Raw genomic sequence first — 22,657 nt, 5'->3', positions numbered from 1 at the left:
TTGCTCTTAGTGAAAAGACTCAGCTGGGTTGCCTGTGGGTCTCAGCAGAACGAAGTGACCACCAGTGCCCTCATCTATCACTCAGATTTCCTCGTCCAGTGTCCATTCCCTTCAGTGTTTAACTATCTGTATAAACAAGATTTGGTTTAGTTAATGGCCTCTAAAACTGGGAATCCTTATTTAAACGAGTGCATTTAATGTGGAGTTAGCTTTGCATGGAGGTGGATCCCCGCGCGGGCTTAAGTCAATTCCAGTTAAGAGGAAACACACATACAGTATAGTCAGTTTGCCAGCCTCGCTGTTCACCACGTCCACACTAATCCTCCTGATCCCAGGGAACTGCGTGATTGGCAGCTGGATGCTTAACAAATGTTGCAGACTGGCATGGGTCCAGTTTAATGCATTAAAACACCTCCGGACCTGCTCTGGGTGCTGCCTGCATTAGGCAGTGTTGTGCCATGGTAATGCATTAATACATTATTCATTAATGTAGTTGTTTTGTTCTGAGTAATTAGCTTGTAGATGAATTAATTCTAAACACAACACAAGGCCACCGCCAGTTTACCACCAAGTGAATGTATTATGTGGCACAGGCAGTTGTCTGTGTTCAGTTGGCTATACATGTATTCACATTCACATATCAGAGCACCTTTTTAAATGTTTTAACTTGCTGTGAGGAGGAACGGTATGGAAGTGATGCAACTCCTGTACCCCATTCACCCTTTTTGTAAAAGTTCCAAGTCAGTTTCCAGGGAAACACGCCTGTTAGCCGGTTCCTTCCTCATGCTGGGCGTGTGGTCAGAGGGATCACCTGAGTGATTGGATCTGGGACTGGTGCTCGTGACCCGTGCTGTCAGGTAGCTATGGAAACTAACCCACATGCTCACTCACCAGAGAAAAGTTTGCAGATTGCCTTCATAAATGGTGAATGCCAGTGAGTGTGACCAAAAAAGTCTGCCGAACTTCCTTGTGGAATTGCTGAGAAATGGTTGGTGAGTTCTCCCATGTTCCCTCATGCATACTTCTCCTCTTCCCTTCTGGGTTCTGACATTATTTCTGACATTATTTCTTCACAGTTCTTTGCTTCTTGTACACTCTTTCCGTTCCTTCCATCCATTTACTCATTCCCTGTCTTTTTTTCTCTTTCTCTCTCATTTTTTAAAATGGTCTATTTTTTTCTGGACTTGTAAACCTTTCCTTGTTTCTCCGGCTCTATGCCCCCATGCAAAGAGTACCATACATGTCTAACATGGAAGTCTCTCACTGTGGGCCTCGCTTTAAATGCTGGGCAAAGTTCAAAATCAAGTCTTACTAAAGCTTGCTTAATAACTATGCAAAATCTGTTTGCAAATTGTATACCATGACAAAGATCCTAAGCACAAACTGAGGTGGGTCAATTAAAAGTTGTCTCACGCCCCATGATGACATTAGCTCATGCATGAGAATTAGGGTCCTGTGCCCTACAGCTTCCGATAGTATGTTTACTGCTACCTGTAGAAGAAATGGATATTGTAGGTAATAGCCAAAATTAAATGTCTTTTCTCAAGTATCACAAGCAGATTTTAAGCTGAAAGATGGTGTTTTGTTGTAAATTATCCAGGAATTATGAAAGCTCTGGAAAGGATGCTAAATTTAGCAGCTCTTGTTAATATGCAGTGAAGCTATTTTGAGAATTCGAACGGATTGTTTTCAAGTTCTACATAACTGAACCCTCCCCACCCCCCCCCCCCACACACACACACACACTCACACCCTAATATATTACCCCTCTGAAAATGAGGGTAAAGTTTCATTGGTTTTATATTGTTTACAGCTTGTTTGTAATTTGGCTTTGGAACATTAAGTGTGGTATGTATCATCATGCGTCTTCATGCCATTAATCAGAGGCTGTGGCTGGACTTGTTAATACTGAGATGAAAGCCTCGTCAGGCTTCATTTGCTTTCATGTCTGGCCCTTTCTCATTCATTACTGTGTGAGGCACGGCTTAGAAAGTGAGGGCAAACAGCCATCACCTCTTTACTCTGATTTCCAGTTTAGGATATGAAAAAAGTAACTGTCATAGTTTGTCTGCAAGAGAGCTGTTAAAAAGACATCCAGCAGAAATGTTTAGATGAATAGCTGAGGAGATGAAGGGATTTTAAAGGGGATTTTGCAGTCTGAGCTTTGAGTATTGATTTCAGTTTTTGAGTTATGTGTGTGTCCATGATGGCTTATTCAGAGAGCTTGCGTGGTTGTGTGTGTGTGTGTGTGTGTGTTTGTGTACTGAATCGTATGGCTCATTTTTCCTAAATTCTGCTTTGTGTTGCTGAGAGTCATTGTCTCACTGTAAGGCAAAAGCGGACTACAGAGCTTTAATAAAGTCTACTGGACTCATCTGAGTTTTGTCATTTCCTGTTCTCTCCATCAAGACGGCTCTGCCCGCTGTGCTGATGAGCTGATGATGCCTTCCTGTCCACAGCACAGGATAATGAGGCAACAAGCTCAGCCTCCATGATGCTTCACGTCTGTCCTCTCTGATCTCTCATCTGCTCTGCTCTGCTCCACAGATTGCTGATGTTCTGGCTAAGCGGAGTCCAGCGGCCCTCCTGACACAAGTAGGTTTCCATGGCGCTGCCAGAGTTTGAGTAACATCCTCAGCCTTAGCAACAGCACACATCTTTACCAGTGAAAATCAGCTGAAGGTGGTTGTGAATAAGTGATATGGAGACATCAGAGGCCATCACCCACACACACATCATTTTGCATGCACATCACTTTGCTCATTATATGAAGAAGACTGTTTAGAACAAGTAGAGGAGTACTGCGAACATACATAACGCCTACATTTGTGTGAAAATCCCTATGGATAATCATATTGTTGAGACTTTGTTAATGGTGGTAGGAGGATAAGCCTCGTATAAACCAAAAGAGATTTTATTTAGGTGTTTATAAAATGAAAAAGGCATCATCTCATACACTCAAACTTTGATGCAATTATGTAATTAGACCAATGATTTGGCGATTAAGTGCCTTTGTCAGGCTTTAATTGACAAACTGCTGTTCCAATTAATTAATTGCATTGAGGTTTGAATGTTAAATGAGATGTTTTTCACGTTTTATCCAGCATCTTAGCCCCTCAGTATTTCAGGTATACTGTACACTTACCTTTTTATTAGATAACTGCTGTGTTTATCTGGAAATCCAGAGTTCTCGCGAGAGCACAATGGAATTGTCTCTGCGAGACACTCTGGCAATGAGCAATGATGCACGTTACTTTTACCCCACATTCCGGGGAACCAGCTAAACTGATGAAGACAGCGCTGCAACGTTGGAGGACAGTACACATCGGTCGTAGTGTTATCTGATTGCGTGGAAGTCCGAAATCATTCAGAGTAAACATGGTCTAGTGTTATCCAATTGCGTGCATTTTAGATTTTTAAATGCATGCTTGTTGCCGCCCCTCGAGTTGGGCCATTACATTGTTCATGGCCAGACCCTTAATCTTTCTAGATTACCAGGGTCTGGATTTTCCAGGCGTTTACCATAAGTTCTCAAGTTAACAATCTGGTGCTCCTTTGGTAGTTTGTTTCTGATGTCAACTCTAAATGTTCTGAGCCATGTTATCAGTTGTAAACAAAGCAAGTGTTTGTAATTTTGATGAAAAGTGACATTCACAAACACTTGGGAATCTTCCATCGGAAGCTGTCAGTTCCAATAAGTATCAGCCATGTTGTTTTTTCATGTGGCACTTTGCACCCAAAAGGCCTGAATGAATTTCACCGCATGGTTTGGCATCTCCGGAGATGAAATGGTCATTCTCTACAATCAACATCACTGTCGCTCCTTTGTCGATTCTCCCTGGGTTTGTTGTCATGAATTGGAATAAGTTCATTTAGCTGTCCCTGTAGAGGGATGGCTATCGATTGTGTGGCTCCTAGTGGAAGAGGCATCGTTATGGACTTGAAAGCCTCCTCTGAAATGTTTTTGCTCTGCTCTGCTTCCTTTTGCTCTTCTTCTGCAGCGCGGTGTGAATACTGATATTTGACGTACCTGTCGCAAAGCCTCCTTTGAATGAATCAGCCAGCTCGGTTTCTGTAGCATTAAATATTCATTAGTCAAATCATCTATTGTTCTGCAGACTCATTTCCGCACATATTAGCAGCTCTGCTGTGAATGCTCACTAGTACAATTGTAATTGATCTGATTCCAGGTGTTTGGCAAAAATAGCATGCTCAACTTTGTAAGTTCTTCAGTCAAGGAGACATTAGACTTTTTTTCAAAAGCATTTCAATTCCATGCATACACTAGAATTTTAACAGAAATCCCCTTGTCATGTCAACGGTTGTGTGTATTCTCATAAACATGCAAGTCAGTACAGTATTTTTTGAATCATCTGAAAATAGCAAAATGTTATAATCATCCAATTAGTATCTCATTCATATCCCTTAGATACTCTGGTTTAGATCAAATGTTTGGAGTTGATTAAAGTGATTAAAAACAACAAAAGAAAAGTATGTGATATTCCCCATTTATGTGAAGGTTATGAATTAGGAAATGTTTTAGGTGACAAGTTCAGAGATAGGGCACATCCACTATTACTGCAATAACAATGTTTAAAGTTTCTAGGACAGATATTTTGTAAGTAACATTTAAAAAAAAAAAAAAAGTACATGTAATAAATAAAAGTACATGTTAATGTATCTCGATCCCAGATCTATCGTTGGAGGAGAATGCCCTCGGTGACCTTTTAATGGACCTGGTAGTACTTCAGAGAGTGATGGCCCTCAATGAAAGTATTTGAGTGCTGTTTTGAAAAGCCTCAGACATCAAACCCTTCCAAGAATATTACCACTACAGTCTAATATATCAATGAGTGCATGATCAAAGGCCAGTGAAATGAAGGGAAATGTCTGAATGCAAAACAAGCATGGAAAATCCTCAGTTTCAGTCTGCTGTCTGAGCTGCAGGGCAGTGTAGTGGCTGTGAGAGGTGGTGAAGCTACCACCCCGACCGACAGACAGACACACACTGGGTTGGTAAGCCCACTAGAGTTGATGTAGCCTATTCAAAAGTTTAAAAGCATTTGTGAAATTGGCTGCCTATTACCAGATGGCCTGGGTCGCTTCCAGCCTAGGCTGGTTCTGTAACGTAATATTAGTGGTATTAAATAGCGTTGGCCCCTTAAGCTTTCACTATAAGCCCATTCAGTGTTAATGCAAGTGTTAATGGTCTTGCTCAAAACTCCACCAATTAACATAATTTTGCTCTCAATCAAATGTTTGAACTTGTTAAGTACCGTAAATAGACCCTAAGTTGTTTTTACTTTGAAGTTACACTTTAATGTAATGGAAGTGTTACCCTTTAATGTAATGGAAGTTACCCTTTAATGTAATGGAAGTGTTACCTTATTTTTTTTTAACAAACTAATATTCCTTTTCTTTGCTTCCTGTAAACAAATGATGTGGACTTACATTTGAAATATGGAAATAAAAATGATTAAAATGATTGTGAAAGTGAAGGGCTGCAGTTGCACAGTGCAGGCTGTCGGAGGGCACAGCAAATGAAATATTCAAACAGCAATATCATGCGTTTTTTTAAGCTCACAGTAATCAGCCCGGACCCAAAACGAATTCTCCCGTCTCTCCCGATTACCACTCCACCATTACACACACACACACACACACACACATAGACACACACACACACACACACACACACACACACACACACACACACACACATAAACACACACACTCACACACACACACACACACACACACACATAGCCTACACACACAATGAAGAGGAGGAGTGTGGGTGAAATGCTGGAGTGTATTTTGCTCCAGTCTCTCTTGGCTGTGTGCTTGTGTGGGTCTGTCGCAGCGGAGAGATCATCTGACATTGTCTTTACATGTCCTCTGCTGTGCCCCGTCTCCTGGCAAATATAGCTGTCTGCGGACCAGCTGCAACTCTGTTGTGTCTCTGGAGTTTCGGAGAGATGCTCTGTGTTAGCGCTGTCACTTTAAGATGGCCGTGTTGAGTGGAGAGGCACTTTGGGATCGCCCTAAAGAATACTGGAGGCAGTGTCTGTAAAATAGGATGTCTGCTGAAGAAGAAATTGTTGGTTAGATTAGATTTCTTTGTCTGAGATTATGTAGCGTAGCATTTTCTTGGCTGGACTCAGTGATGCCTACTATCAGTGTGTGTGTGTGTGTGTGTGTGTGTGTGTTAGTGATGTACATGTATAAATATATTGTTCCAGTGAAGCACAGTCGCCTCATCTTCTAGCAGCAACTTGACACTTATTTAAGGCTGTCAGTGGTCTCCACGGAGACCTGCGAGCCGACGCCTGAACATCAGAGTGAGCTTTAGAAAAGCAGTGCACCGTCTGCAGAACAGACCCAGGAGTTCAGTCCCAGAGGCCCATCAGGTCTGTTCCCAGCACCTACCCAGAGATGAGGGTCTGACTGCAAAACTTACCAGGCGTTCTGTGCTCTTGAATGGGATTTCAGCCAGGCTATGATTAAATGGTGTCAAGTATAGACTGAATCTTGGTTTGGCTGCTTTTAAGGCAAATGGATCTAATAGAGCTGGATAGTGGGACAGCTGTTGCACTCTGTCATTGTTCTGGGCCTTGAAAGTGGTATTTTGTTTTTGTAATGTGTATATTCTTTGTACGTTTTATTTGTAAAAAAATACCTTGAGTTTTTTGAGTGGTATGGCCATGAAACACAAAAATAAATCAAATGGGTTTGTGCATTAAATCCACTGTTATGTGTGATATTAAATTGAAAACACTAAATTGTCTCTGATGCCCATTCTATATTGTCCAAGCCTAGACAGCGGTGTCCAGAGCTTCCTTGTGGGGTAATTTCATGTGCGCTCCCAGAGACGAGGGCTTTTCTCTGGGTTGTTTGTGTGCGGCCTCCCAGGCAGAGCCATAAGCCAGGCTGCTCAGCTGGAATGGTCTTCGTGCTCGCCTGGCTGCCCCTGGTATTAGGCTCTGGATCTTATTACTGCTTCCTGAAGCCGTTTCATTATGGCTGCTCCTCAGTCCGCTGCAAACATTCCATTTCCTTCTCCCTCACTTGCCTATTACCCAAGATTATCAACAAGGGTTCAAGGGACATTCCAAACAGATGAACAAACCTCTAGCAAACATAAAAGCCCACCACATATTCTCAAGTCATGAACATAAATGTTCATCTTTCATTAGTAAACAAATTCAACACTTTTGAATTTAGTGTATAGTTATGTTCATGTTTTTGTTTATGGTTCTTAGACACTTTTGTCCAAAATGCCTTACAAAGACATCAATAGACAGAACATTAAAATTGACAGTTTAAAGTAAACTCAGATAGCCTAAGCAAAATAATACAAATATTAGTAATAGACTAAATTAATTTAACAGAATAACAACATATACAAATCACAACTCTGTAATTAAGCATGCAGTAGACTACATGGCTGAATGAATGTGCACATTCAGGGGGCAGCCGTGGCAAAATTAAGTTAACTTCCGTAACCATTGGTTACAGCAGATATCTCAGCAACATGCTATTTTTAGCACGTCTGATTGGTTCTCTTTGGCTGTTTGCCTATGAGACACTGGAGGTGACGGCAGACTTCATCTTCAATGCAAACACACACCCATTAACAAGTAAACAGTGATAGAGAGTTGCCTAAGAATAGCCGTCATAAGATACACCTTGTTAATGAGATTTCTGACCTGATCTTGTAAATGTGTGTGTGTGTGTGTGTGTCTGCGTGTTATTCCCTTCTACATCTGTCAGACGGCCGTGACTAAAAGTCTGTGCTAATGTGCACAGTGATTCTGCTGCTATTGTGAGTCATTCATTCCAAAAGGTGTTTATTGGAATTTCACAAGCGATGCGGCCACACAGCTGGGTATTAGTTGTGGAGATGTACCCAGGTGCTGTCGTGATTAAAGTGACTGTCAAGCTTTTCATCGGGCTCTGTTTCTAAGGTGTGTGTGTGTGTGTGTGTGTGTGTGATAACCTTGAGAAAACCGTTCTCCCTCTGACAAGCTTACCTGTCACTCTAATGAACAAGAGGACTCCTTCCACACTCTCCCTCCTACACAGTAGAGCTTTGTAATTGGAGAAAGTGTACATCATCTTCACTTGTACACTATATCTTATAGCATCTGTGAAACTCGACAAGGCAGACATTGCTGATTAATCTTGAAATCAATTGCACCAACCATCTCATCTGGTTGCCTTTGTTTGTGTTCTAGTCTTATTTACAGAATTGTGGCAATCATGTAACCTGACCCTAGCCAGATGAATTTCGTTCCGCTTAGCTCCGCCTAGCTTCACTCTGGGACCTCTTCCATTGAGAGTGATTTCTGCAACCGATTTTATGGTACAGCCAATCAGGACGCAGGGCGGGAGTTTCATAGATGTGACAGAAGCGACTGTGAGACTGTTATTAGCGTCATGGGTTGGCTTCGATGTGAGTGGTTGAAGTAGCACGTCAATAGATGACGGACAAGTGGCTTATTCAATCATATGCAAGCATTTTTTGATTAGGCCCAGCCTTCTGAAGCAACACTTCAATGGATCGGTTCCAGATGGATGAGTGGAGCTAGGCGGAGCGAAATTCATCTGGCGAGGGTCAGGTTAGCAATCATGTGGAACGCTATTTATATTAGAGCCTACTTATATTAGGCTACAGCAACTTCAAAACGAATGGGCGTCCCATTCAGATATCCATAGAGAGATATCCTTGATTTCTAAGAAAACAGACTTTTCTCAATTGACCTGTCGCTAAGCCCCGCCCCACATTGTTACCGCGTGAAACTCGGAAAAACAAACCAGACTTGATTAGAAATAGTCCTACATTATGGAAAATGGCAGCTGACAGTATATCAAAGCAGGTTTTGAGGACGTTTTGGTTGATAAAGGATTTAATTTTCTCCAGAAGCAATCAAAAGGGACTTAATTATGCTATGGAGGGGTATATTCAAAACTTTAAAATACATACAAGGTGACGAGCTTAAAGTGGAGGAGAGCAGGCTAGCCCTTACAGACCACCGTGCAAAAAACCACTGACGTTAATGCTAGCTAGCTAGTGTCTATACACTAACACACACCCAAAACTTTGGAAAAGCCTTGCATTGGGTTCTAACACACACCCAAAACATTGGAAAAGCCTTGCATTGGGTTCTAACACACCCAAAACATTGGAAAAGCATTGCATTAGGTCCTGCTTTACAAGTTGCCAGAGCACACTGCAGCAGTGGCGGCTCCATCTGCTACCCTGCTGACTCTGTCCTTGTTCCAGCTCCACTCACGCTGTTTGAAAGGATGAGCATTGTGCATGGTTCTGCCACAGTACTCAGTATTTAATGGACACACCGGATCACTAAGAATAGGCAAGACGCGATGGGTAGCTTTTCACTTTATAGATCAGTAATCAGTAAAATCAGACCAAATCAACTACAGAATAAGGCCATAATGCTATACAGACTTGTTACCACAGTAAATATTTGTAAATTACAGTTACAGAAACTAGATGTACCGCATAGCGGTACAAAATATGACCGCCGCTCAGTCCTGTACATCCGTTCCGCGAAAATAAATCACACTTCAATTTGTCTCCATATTTTACTCCATCCCCCACTCTTGAAACTTTTGTGTATGCTTGTTTGGCATGCCTGAGTGTGTGTGTGCGGCTGCACAGAAAGTACCCTACTGGTGCTGAAAAGGTGAATAGATTGTAGAATAGCCAAAGAAGATGTAGAATTGTTATAAAACCTTTAAAATCTCTAAACAATCACAAGTAGGGCAGTTCATCACAGTTCATCCATTGCAACTGGATTGATGAAAGGTCACTTACACCTGTAGGCTACATTGTATTTGGGAAAAGCAAAAGGTATCAGCATAATGTTATTTATTTATTTATTTATTTATTTTTTATGTATTTTTAAACAAAAACATCTCTGTCAGTTCCATGCCGTTTTCAACAGCTATCAAAAACAAAGGTCATTTTTGGATGGATGGATTTTTTGTGAATGTTTCTTCTTCTACATAAGATTTTAGTCATCTTTAGTTCATGTAATACTTTATTGTCAATGCACAAATTAAGTAACAGTAGTCTGAAACGTTATTGTTAATGCACAAATTAAGTAACAGTAGCCTAGTCTGAAACGAAATGCTGTTTTACATCTAACCACTGGTGCAACTGGTGTTCATACACATTTTAACGGGCCAAAGTTGAAGAGCTTTTGTCCGTTATTGTTAGTGCAAATATAGGCTGATTCATGTTCCCTTGCATTGTTTAACTGAGGTCCATGGCTAGTCTGGCTTTCATCAGACCAAGCTCAATCTTTTAAGAAATCAAAAAATAAATAGCGGGCAGATCAGGCTGGGTTCACCCAGCCTAGTCCATAGGCACCCGATATTGTTTAATTTTCCAATTGAGATATACACGCTCTGGCTATTCTAAATGCAAAAATGCATCAGGGAGTTATGACAAAACGGTAACTAACAAACTATCCTAATAGAAAGCTGTTAGCTTCCCTAAGCTACAGGTAGGATTATAAGGTAGGCCTATTTACAACATAAATTGTCAATAGGCTATGCTGGCGACACAAATAAAATCTCCTTTGGAAACCAATGGCTTACGCCTTACAGTATCAAGTGGACTTAAACTGTCATATCGTGGCGAAAAGTTGTAATAACATTCACGCAGCTCCATGAGTCAAGGAAAGCGCGAATGAAGTAGCCACTTCTAAATGGGACCCACTACACAGTAGCTTAAGGTGTTTTGCTAAAGCAGCCATAATGAAATGAAGGTGTCATTGTTTGGATACTTCACACACACGTGCTTTTTAATTTCACAGACTACAACTACCAAGCTGTAATCAAAGCACATCGATTCCCCTCTCACACCCTGCACGCACTTAAAACAAAATAAACAGGCGTCTCAGTCTCACGTATGTATAGGCAAAACTGTATCAGACCGGTGTAACGTTGGTAAATCTTCCATTGCACAGAATGATTTTGTAGCACGTGCAACAAATGACAGTCGAAAGATACAAACAGTGCTGCTATACATTTGCTTGGTATAACCGCATTTATAGTTTTCTACAAATGCAATAAATCAAATGCCTCCATCTCTCAACCAACGCTAACGGTAACATTACCTAGGTCCTTATTGATATTACAAGATTAACGTACCTGCAGTAAAAACCAAGCATGTCCGATAAACATCCTCAGATTTATTTCGGCTTCAAGAAGAAATGGGAATTACACTTCATGTGAACATCGTCCTATCCTTATTAGATGTTCGCTGCGGTAAATTACAGTCCTTGTATGAAGCGTCCATTGTTTTTTCCAACCCACTTTTAACTTCAAACAAAATTACGTCTCACTGCAACGATGCGCCATCTAGTGGACAAACGACTACTTCTCGCCAATACTGAAAATGCAGCCATGATGATGATGATGATGAATATTTATTTTGGCTTTCTTTTAATCCTATTGATTTTCATTTTTTACCGGGGGGGCAAATCACAAATGAGTGATTATGAGCCAGGTTGATGTGGGCCCTTGAGACCAACATACCATAAAAGATTCACAGAGAACTGTGTCTGCCCTACCCTCCTTTCGGGGGGTCCAGTCCAGCGGGGGGGCTGCAGATCAAAACGAAAAATGACGGTTCCATGCTATCCATGTGGGGGTACATGCCCACCAAGTTTTGTGTACCCCGGTCTTTCAGTGTCCCGGGAATCCTTGTTGGTGTACGTCACTAAATGTACACATAAATTATTTTATTGTAAGGCCCCCCATGAACGAAAGTACACAAAACTTGGCATGCATTCAGAGGGTGTCATAATGATCCTACACTTTCAATTTCGTGCAGTTTTGACCTTGTCAGCCAGAGATATTGAGATGAAAACACCTAATTTTTTGCTTTTTAATTTTTAACTAGGTGGCGCTATACATGAAATAAGTGGTAATGGGATGGGTTGACATGCCCCCTTAAGACCAACATACAAAAAAAAGGTGGACCTCCTAGGCCCTACGGTTCTCGAGATATTCACAGAAAACTGTCTCCGGCCACCTACAGGCCAGTTGGTGTATAGTAACATAAATTAATTTATTGTGTAGCCCCCCATGAACGGAATTCCACAAAACTTGGCGTGCATACAGAGGGTGTCATAATGATCCTACACTTCCAATTTCGTGCAGTTTTGACTATGTTAGGTCACAGATACCTTCAATTACACCACCTCATTTTTACTTTTTTGTGTTTAACTAGGTGGCGCTATACATGAAATGAGTGGTTATGGAATGGGTTGACATGGCCCCTTGAGATCAACATACAAAAAAAAAATGGTCCTCTTAAACCCTACGGTTTTCGAGATATTCACAGAAAACTGTGTCTGCCCTACCCTCCTTTCGGGGGGTCCAATTCAGCGGGGGGGCTACAGATCAAAACGAAAAACGATGGTTCCATGCTATCCATGTGGGGTTACATGTCCACCAAGTTTCGTGTACCCCGGTCTTTCAGTGTCCCGGGAATCATTTGGGCATGCGAAAAAGAAAAAAAAAAAAAAAAAAAAAGAAAAAGAAAAAAAAAAGAAAAAAAGAAAAAAAAAAAAAAAATCTGACTAAACCTATATGACATATAATAAGTTGTTGGCATCTTGACTCCACCCACTTATTACCATGGCACTACCCACTTATCACTGTTCTCTAAAGTAAGTGATGTGCTGATGTTCTGTTAATTTAGATAGAAGTGCATGTTTTTGTTTTTTTAAAACATATGGCAGACAAGTGCATGAATACTTTCAAGTTTGATTTCAGTTCTTCAGAATCTGCCTAATACAAAGGCAATACCTTTCTAGCAGCTGTAGCAGGTGAGACAGATGTTTCATTGAGATCGTAAGATGCAGGTGGCACTCCAAAGAAAGTATAGTTAGTTGTCTCTCCCACTCTACTGACTAAGAGTGGGTTTGAAGGAGAAATGGGTCCTTGATAGGCTTTTGTGGTCTCCTCCAACAATCGAGTGCTGAACACATGTTTTCGCTACAGCATCTGAACACCTGAATCTCAAAAAGCAAGGTGAACGTCTACCCACTAGATGGCTGCATGTGTGTGTGTGTGTGTGTGTGTGTGTGTTTTAGTGTGTGAGCAGGGACGTAGTGGAGGCTAAACACAAGTAATCACAGTTTATCCACCTCTGACATTTCAGAAATAGAGTTTATCCACCTCTTATTACAGTTTATCCACCTCTCAAAAGAGTTTATTCACCAATTGCAACTTTTAAAATCACACTGTATTATCAACATTCACAATATGTACAGTCATCAACACTCTAGGAATCATTTAATACCATTGTCATTGTTATAAACATTGGACAATAACCTCCACCATCATCAAACATGTTCTGAATGCCTTTTTAAAAATGTGATACTGCATGTCGCAGTCCACCTTACCGTGATCACAAAATTCAGTTTAACCACCTCTTATTTTACCACTACACATCTGTGTGTGAGTATGTGTGTGTGCGCTTGACGTTTGAGTGTGTACCTGTATGTACTTGTGGTTATTTGTGGTGCTTTACTGATCTCTCGACCCTCTAGTGCACTATACCCATGGGAGGTATCTTCCGTAGTTCCATGGAGTCAACGCTAGGATATTAGGATATCTACAAGCTTTTTTTTCCAATGCCAGAAACCTTTTGATGGCGACTAAGCTTATAGACCTTTAAGTATGAAAGCAAAGGACTGGTTCATCTTGCAGTCTCAGTAACTGTGCCAAATATGCTGTCACATTGTGACAACATTTTAAAAACTAGCTCCAACCTAGAACTAAAAAATAGTCTCACTCCCAGAGGATGAAGAAGATGATTTTATGTCGAAAGACAATGAACAAGACAAAAGATCATTAAATAAAGCATAAAACATAAAAATACATAAACAATATAAGACATAAATATACACATACCATAAAACATAAATCAAGCCTCCCTACACCCAAGATATGAGAGCAAAAAAGCATCACCGCCGCATCACATTGTGCTAGTAAAGTTTGAACTAATTATGTAATCGTAATTAAAGGAACCGTATGTAAGATTGTGGCCAAAACTGGTACTGCAATCACTTTCAAATTACTGTAGAGCGGTGTATCCCCTCCCTCCTGACTGGCAGAGCTGGCAACCGGATCTGAATGCCGAAACACTACTGACTTCGTGATTAGTAGATAGGTGGAGGGTGGCGCATCCGGCCAAAACACAACATGACAACATCAACATCAGTTGAGGGCTGCAACTTCACATTTTAAATGACAATATCCTGGCCGGACGACTGTTGTCAGTGATATAAGTATTTGAAATGAACATGATTTCTTAATGTCTAGTGACATATCAGGGCCATTTTATGATTAATTGAAATACATTTCTTACATACGGTTCCTTTAAAGAAATGTTCCTGGAACTCAGCTGTGGTTAGCCTAGCTGTGGTTAGCCTAGCTGTGGTTAGCCTAGCTGCTTGGCTGGAACTCAGCTGTGGTTAGTCTAGCTGCTTGGCTGGAATTCAGCTGTGGTTAGCCTAGCTGTGGTTAGCCTAGCTGCTTGGCTGGAACTCAGCTGTGGTTAGCCTAGCTGCTTGGCTGGAACTCAGCTGTGGTTAGCCTAGCTGTGGTTAGCCTAGCTGCTTGGCTGGAACTCAGCTGTGGTTAGCCTAGCTGTGGTTAGCCTAGCTGCTTGGCTGGAACTTAGCTGTGGTTAGCCTAGCTGCTTGGCTGAGTCATAAATTCAGAGATTCCCCTAGTCTGGAGACTGGCACTCAAAAACAGATGAGTCATGATCCCAGCCTCCCTGTTCCTCTGTTGCTGTTTCTGCTGAGTCATCGTCTGTGGCTCTGCCCCAGAGGCTCAGCTCAGTACAGCAGCATGGTCTGCAACCTCCCCTTCCCTCCTCTCTGGGCCCGAGAGCTGGACACGTGGGCTGGGCAGCAGGCAGTGCTCTCTGCCATGGGAGGCTGGAGCCCACGCCAGTGAGGCAGCAGCCTGCAGCTCAGGGGACGTGTGCCGTGTCCTCAGGGCCCCAGAGAGGAGCAGATCAGGGCCACTGGCACAGGAACACAACAGGCCCCAGACTCCTGCTGCAATGAAGCCAGATTATCCTGTCAGAGTGTCGCCCACTTCACCTGCCTGGCCCATTTATAAAACACAGGGAACACTCTCTCTCTCTCTCTCTCTCACTCACACACACACACACACACACACACACACATACACACACACACACACACACACACACACACACACTGCCTCAAGGAGGGACTGATGCAATAAGTAGCATGTAGGTATAACAAGAAATTAAGAACTGGTAGTAAAAAAGCTGTGACAGAGTTTTGGATGAAAATAGGAAGCACATTGTCCGTATTTTGGTCTTCTCTGACATATTTCCAGAGGCTTCCTGATTAGGTTTCTGTTGGACTTGCAGTCATTCAAGCATCATGACTGAAATAAGCACTTTCAGGCTCAGAGTAACTGACTAATCTTGACTGACAGACATAGAGAATGTCTACATTCTAGATGTAAATTAAATCAAATAGGTTTAATGAAGTGAATGTTGATTCAGGTATGCTCTCAGGTATGTGTTCCCTCCACCCTATAGATACAAATTCAGAATTAACATAAAGTATAACTATAAATAATATTTATATGATTTGATATTTTTTAAACTCCTGTTTTGGCAATGAATGACAACTACTGTAGTAGTGTAGAAGCCAGATATTGTAATGATAAATATGGCAAATGAAAACCAAACCCTAGGATAATCCAAAATGTAAATAATATAATCAATTAACTTATGTGGGAGTTCTTATAAAGCATGTAGCATTCTTCTCCAGCAGATGACAGAATGTCTCTGATGGCAGGACTTATTCTACTGTGGCCTTTGCCTTCTGGGGCCAGTTGCCTCCTCAGGGTCTGTCCAAATCCAGAGAGCCTGCATATCCAACTCTACTCTGGACTCATGTGCAGCAATAGGAGACACTGACGTATATTAAATGCCATAAGTCTCCACAACTGCCAGATTCACCAAGGGCTGATCAAGACAAACTGTGCTGCCTTCTTGCCCCTGCACACTCTCCTCTGTTATTATTGGATATTCACTGTGAGGGGTGCAGGCCTCTGGAGGCTACAGTGAAGTGAAAACAAATGGCAGCAGAATTCAGCAGAGGAGGAAAATCCAATAGTTAGTGGGTTCACTTCAGGGCCACACAAACTCTATACTAGGTTGGGGCCAGAGAGCTCTTCAGAGCTGGCCATGCGCGGAAATATGTTTTCACAAACGATTATCAATCTAACCGCTGAAATATTAGCAAACCAGTGAGCAAAGAAGTGGTTTCAACATGCTGAAAGGCCAAAACAATCTGTTTAACCCATGCAGTCATGTGTGGTCATTAAAGTTGTTTGTAGTTTGTTACTTAATTAAGTTTGAGATGTAATGCTTCCAGAAGCATTTACTTCCACTAAATTACATTCATAAACCCCTAATCTCTTTTCTGTCTGTAGATGTTTGGACATATTCTTGCTTATTATTTTGATTTTGATGTTGAGTAATTCCCAACATCCTCTAAATGTGTGCGTTTACTTACTGTATTAATTATCATTATGAATTGATATGGGTGTGACATTTGTGTTGTGGGAACAAAAGTCTGCTGGATTGTGCTTTCTTGCTGATGGTTGACATTCAGTGCAGGGCTCCAGCTTGGCACATTTGTTAATTGTCTCATGCCAGTCTATGGGAAATGGATACACCCTGGAGACACCACTTGAATGAACCCGTGGATGCACATAATCCCTCCCCTTAAGGCTGACAATGGCAAACAAATGGCGGTAGGCCTACATTACAAAGGTTGGCTTAGTGAAATTACTCTAAATTAAAGACCAACTGGCACAAGTTGAAAAAACATGGCCTTGCCTCTATTAATTTGTTAAAAACCTTTAATCTTGAGTCTTGCAGCCAAGTCCAAATTAGCCTTATTAATGCAAATACCTTCTGAACTAAAAGAAGAATTCAGAGATGAAACAACTATTCCTCTCTGAATTCATTCTGCATGTGGTTGATTACTATCTGCCTTCAAAGACATTAGATAGCCCCTGATAATAAGTATTTGGGTATTTTCTCTGGGTATGTCAGCCATTTTGGCTCTCGTTTAGTTTAGTTGCAGACAGAGATATCAATGGGACAGTGCTACCCCTATAATTCCCAGGCCATTACATACGGCTGGAGGGGGGTTGTGTCACTTGACCTGTGTCATCCCTAACCTGCCTGAAGATGGCTTTGCCAGTGGGAGGATGCTGTGCTCTAGACAGGGGAATACTGACACCATCAGCCTATCATTGTTGACTACAGCAGTGTTCTATGCACAGCGAGTGAGCGTGTGTGTGTGTGTTTATGTTTATGTGTTTGTATCCAGAAGGCATATTTTTCTGCCTTGGGCATTTTCCCACTATGTCCTTTCCACTGCCAAGGTGACTGGCCTGCCATCTGACCTGACAGGATCGTCCTGCTTTTTCCCACTCTCCTCCCGGGACGTCATTACATTTCTGTTTTCAGCACCTGAGCCTCTTTGGGCTCATGTCTCCCTGCACCGTGATGGGATGCAATGTGATGTGGCTCGGACTGATATCAGGGGCTATTCTGGAGGCTGTTCTGCTCCCTGAATGCCAGAGAGTGGACAGAGAGCAGTAGGGTCGGTTGACACTCATCCACTCACACAGTAATATGCACTGCAGTAATATGTCCCAGTTCTGCACATACTCAATTATGTCGCCGCCTAGTAAGGGGAGGCAGTCGGACGATCAGCGTTGTGATGATGCAGGATAACCCTGCTGTAGTGAGCTTTGGCTTCTGTCAATTTTCACGCGCATGTGGGGGTGGTTTCAGATGTTCAGACTCTGAAGCTGAAACTCTAAGCTCATGACATTTAGATGTACTGTACTCTCTCAAAAAAAAGGTGAATGCACACACTTAAAGGTACTCTAAGCGATGTTGGGTAACATCACTTCTGTTGACGTTCAGACAAAATAGAGAGCTAGTTTGCCCCTCCCTCCCATGCAACTGAAACTGTCCTGAACGTGCATCTCATCGTGAATGGCTGGAAAAGTTTGTTATGTTTCATGGTCCAGGCTGCACCAGGCTGTTTTTTTTGTTGTTGCCGTTTTTGGAGTCTGGGCTGTCTACAGAGACCGTGTTTTTTTACAGTGTATTCAGGGCACAGGCAGCTAGCCGATTGGGAGGAGATGTTTGCTGTATGTGACAAAAAATTTTAAACCGCGTAACATCACTTACTGTAGAGCAGTGTTTCTTAACTGGTGGGTCGGGACCCAAAAGTGGGTCGCGGAAATGTTCTGGGTGGGTTGCGGAGCTATCTGATCTAATATTGAACCTTTATTTTGATAGACTTTATTCGTATTCAGTGTTAGACAATGTATACGGGACAGGCCATGTTAGACATCATTTTAGCAGTGAATGCAAGTACAGTACGACCCTGAATATTTGAAGTAGGCTTTGGATTCACTTAAGTTGAGAACAAAAACAGACAGAATCCCCAATGTGTGGCACGATCGCTTGTCTTACGTAGCTCACCGTATCAGTTGGCTTGAATGTTAAAAAAATATATGGGTCGCGACTTAATGAATATGGGAAATTGTGGATCCCAAGGCCAGACCAGTTAAGAACCATGCACTGGCTTAGAGCACCTTTAACGGTATATTATGCCAGACTAAAGCTCCTCCTAGAGTTATGATATATCTGTATTTTACTTTGCCGTTGTAAATAGCCTACTTCTCATGGCTTGTTCCCCCTGAACATAATGGAAATATTTTTGTTGTGGAGGCAAAGGACTAACAACAGGCAAAAACCATCTCCAAAGAGCTATATCTACTGACATTAATGTTTCACGATTCTCGAGAGATGTCTTCAGGTCAGCAATTCTTGAAGTTGCATTGCTGGTTCTCTCTGTATCGGCATGCTACGGCTATGCTATGGCTATGCTAGGTGAACGATTCCCCTATTACAAGTAGGGTTGGGCACCGAAACTCGGTTCTGATATGGTTGGCCGGTATGGTTTGCCGGTATGGCCGATGCAAACGATAGTAACAACATCGATTAACAATATGAATTGCGGTGCCTCATTTCAATGCCACTTAAATCTCCGGCATTTTTTTTCTTAATACAAGGCATCACCGCACCATCTCTAAGGTCATGCACCATCTCTAAGGTATTGCACTGATACCACATCCTATACAGTAAGCTAACATAAACATTTCAAGATGTATTTGCTTAAAGCAGAGGGGTGCACCACAAACATTACAAACATACCTCTACTTTGATATTCTGGAGCTGTCAATTAGGCTACGGAACCATCACTGCACATTATCACTAATTAAGCTGCTTTGACAGGAGGTAGCTTTATGTTAGTACATAGTTGCAGTTAAAATGCTTACTAGCACTGTGAATCAAAACACTCCCAACACCAGCATACTGTATGTAACATGTTAAAACTAACTAAGGGGGAGACATCAAATGTACTAAAGCATTTGAGAACACACTGGATAAACTTGAAAGCAGAGTCCCTCGACGTTAGATTAGGCTGCAATTGGTTGTCCATGACCTGGCAGGGCCATGCAAGCCATTTTTACATTTAAAGTTATGGCAAGCCATCTGCAATTAGAATTATGCCTACAAGCAATGAAACTATTGAATTGATGAAATGATTTCGACCATTGGTTTGGGCACCATTGGTTTGCCCATTTTGGGTATCAACCTAAATGATACCCAACCCTAATTAAAAGTTTGTTTACCATCAAATTGGCTTCGTAGAGATTATATTGAGGTAAAAATCTTGCAGTGTACCTTTAAAACACTCTCCTCACTTTAAAACCAATAAAGTTTATTTAGACTACAGCTATAGTATAATATAGAAATCAAGTAGATTTACAGTGTTACCCCGCCTTTGTATACCAGCCCAATTTTAAAGGATCAATCCCTTCTTTGCGATTCTTTCATTGTTCTCCATCTCTCTCCCCTTCTCTTTCTCTCATTCTTACTCTCTCTCTTTCTCTCTCTCTCTTTAATCCTCTCTCTGTCAAAGAGTGAGCAGCTTGGAGAGCTTAAGTGGATAACACTCATATCATCAGATGGACAAAATGGTATATAATTTGAAATATAATTTGAAGGCAATTTCCCTCATTTTCCAATCCTTCCACTCACACTAAAACATGCCACGTGTCTGTCTGACTCTCTCTCTCTCTCTCTCTCTCCCTCTCTCTCTCTCTCTCTCTCTCTCTCTCTCTCTCTCTCTCTCTCTCTCTCTCTCATTATCAGCCAAAGCAGAAATTATAGCGTACCAATCACAGAATCATAGAAATGTACACATAATGAAAATGTCATCTTGTTATTCTGAATAACTACCTCCTAATTCTCCCCTGCAGAGTTTGAAGTGTGTAAGGCCTGAGATGTAGGAATAGCAAATTAAGGGGTAAGTCACTTTAATTAATGCATTTTTACATCTTACATGAGTACAGCATCACTTACATAAAGGCCATCAGTGACAAGTATACCCTATTGTCCCCATATGCCTGTGAGATAATCTCTTCAGTAAGCTCTGCTAGCAGAGGCGCAGTATCTCCTATCTCTGAGTGTGTGTGTGTGTGATCCTGTAGCTGTTCTACAGTGGAGCTACAGCTGATAACACACCCTGCCACTCATTACGCCCAGCAGCCTTGGAGCAGTTCACTCAGATCTGTTTTTTGCTTTAAACAAAGCTGGAGATAAGCTGTGGCGTTCCAGTGGGATTTTTTATTTTCAGAAATAGCAGCTCTCTTTAGAAGCAGTCAGCAGGGGTGAAAGGGCAGAGAGATGTTGAACCCTGAGGTTTGAGATCCACTGAATACTTTATCACAGTCACACATGCACACCCACACAGACAAAAACACACACAACAACACAGACACAAAGACATACAAACACAGACACATATGAACACGCACGTGCACACACACACACACACACATACAAACACACACGCATGCACTCACACACGCACGCATGCACACACACACACACACAAACACACACGCATGCACTCACACACGCACGCATGCACACACACACACACACAAACACACATTCACACCACATTCAAGAGTGCCAGAGGGGACATAACATTTAATCAAGATCCGTTTGCTTTTGTGTCCGCATGTCCCTACGTTCTTTATCACTTATATGCTGAAAAGGCTAGAATTCTCTCTTCTCCATTGTGTGTCTTTTCTTTTCAATTTTGGCAGGGCTTTTTAGATATCATTTTTAAAGTCAGAGCCCTAAAATGCCCCATAAATATCCCAAAAGAGCAACAAACAGCACAATTTTCAAACAAGGCATGGTTATGTACCACTTTCTGCTATGACTGACAAAATGGTGGGTGAAACTACTAAGAACACATTTACTTTTATCCAATGTTTTTAATGCAAATAGCCACATTAGCATCTTCCATCTCTGAAAACTCCAGAGGATTTTGTAATGTTCCATGAATGTTTAAGTAACTTCTTGCTGAATTTTGGGGACATATTCTCATGAGGTTTCAGACATGCAAGTTTGTTGCTGTGATTGTATCTACTAGAGGAGGAGGAGGAGGAAGAGGGGGAACAGGGAGGAGTGGGACTGAGAGCAGGAGCAGGGAGGAGTGGGACTGGGAGCAGGAGCAGGGAGGAGGGGGACTGGGAGCAGGACAGAAGGGCTGGAGGGGAGGTCACGCAAGGCTGCTGTTTACTGGCTGAGGAATGTTGGGTGACAGAGGCAGAGAGACTGGGAACACACACACACACACACACACACTCACACACACACACACACACACACACACACACACACACACACACACACACACACATGCATATGGACACACACACACACACACATACAACTGCAAGTCTCTCAGTTACACCTGTAGTCAAATATAAAGCATTCCAAAGGTACTACTGTACCTCTCCATCTGTCCACCATAAATAGCCAGGAGTGCTGTAGTCAGCAGTGTTGGGAGTAATGCGTTACAAAGTAACGCGTTACTGTAATTCCACTACTTTTAGTGGTAACGAACATGTAACGAAGTATTTTTGTAAATCAAGTAACGCAATTACACTTACTGAAATTTCAAAGAGTTCGTTACTTGCGTTACTCTGTTGATCTTGAATGAATGACTGCAGACAAGATGACAGATGCACATTTGCTGCTTCTGATCTAATGTCTCCCGACCTTAGCTGTGTTTCCAGCGATTGTGTTTTATGTTTAGATTGCAGATGCATTCTTTACAGTTAATAGGAGCCTCCTCACATTCCTCCTTATTTCGGATTTATGCTAAAACACACAAGAGTACAATTTAAATGGGCATCTTAAAACCCTTTTCCTTTTCATTTCCATCTTGTGAGCTCCACTACAGTAAAAGCGCATTGTTGTTTATTTTATCTCTGCTCGTTTTCGCCTATTGCGCAAAAGCATCGTTATATCAATTTCTCATTCTTACAACATAGCCACGCCACACACCAATAGGCCTACATACAGTAGCCTATATATAGCCTTGGCACAAGCAAGCACACGTTTATAGAGCACGTACAAAGACCACGCAGAGGA

General features: G+C 41.8%; 1 long non-coding RNA gene across 1 annotated transcript; it reads left to right on the top strand.

The window, feature by feature from the left end:
* Nucleotides 1–374: 374 nt before the first annotated feature.
* LOC121681754 lies at nucleotides 375–22,446 on the top strand. The gene is made up of 3 exons (XR_006022273.1): nucleotides 375–388; nucleotides 13,145–13,151; nucleotides 22,059–22,446. It is a non-coding gene; the product is annotated as an uncharacterized LOC121681754 (long non-coding RNA).
* Nucleotides 22,447–22,657: the final 211 nt, after the last annotated feature.

Source organism: Alosa sapidissima, chromosome 14 (assembly GCF_018492685.1).
Source record: "Alosa sapidissima isolate fAloSap1 chromosome 14, fAloSap1.pri, whole genome shotgun sequence".
NCBI lineage: Eukaryota > Metazoa > Chordata > Actinopteri > Clupeiformes > Clupeidae > Alosa > Alosa sapidissima.
This window is presented reverse-complemented; position numbering and strand designations above follow the sequence as displayed.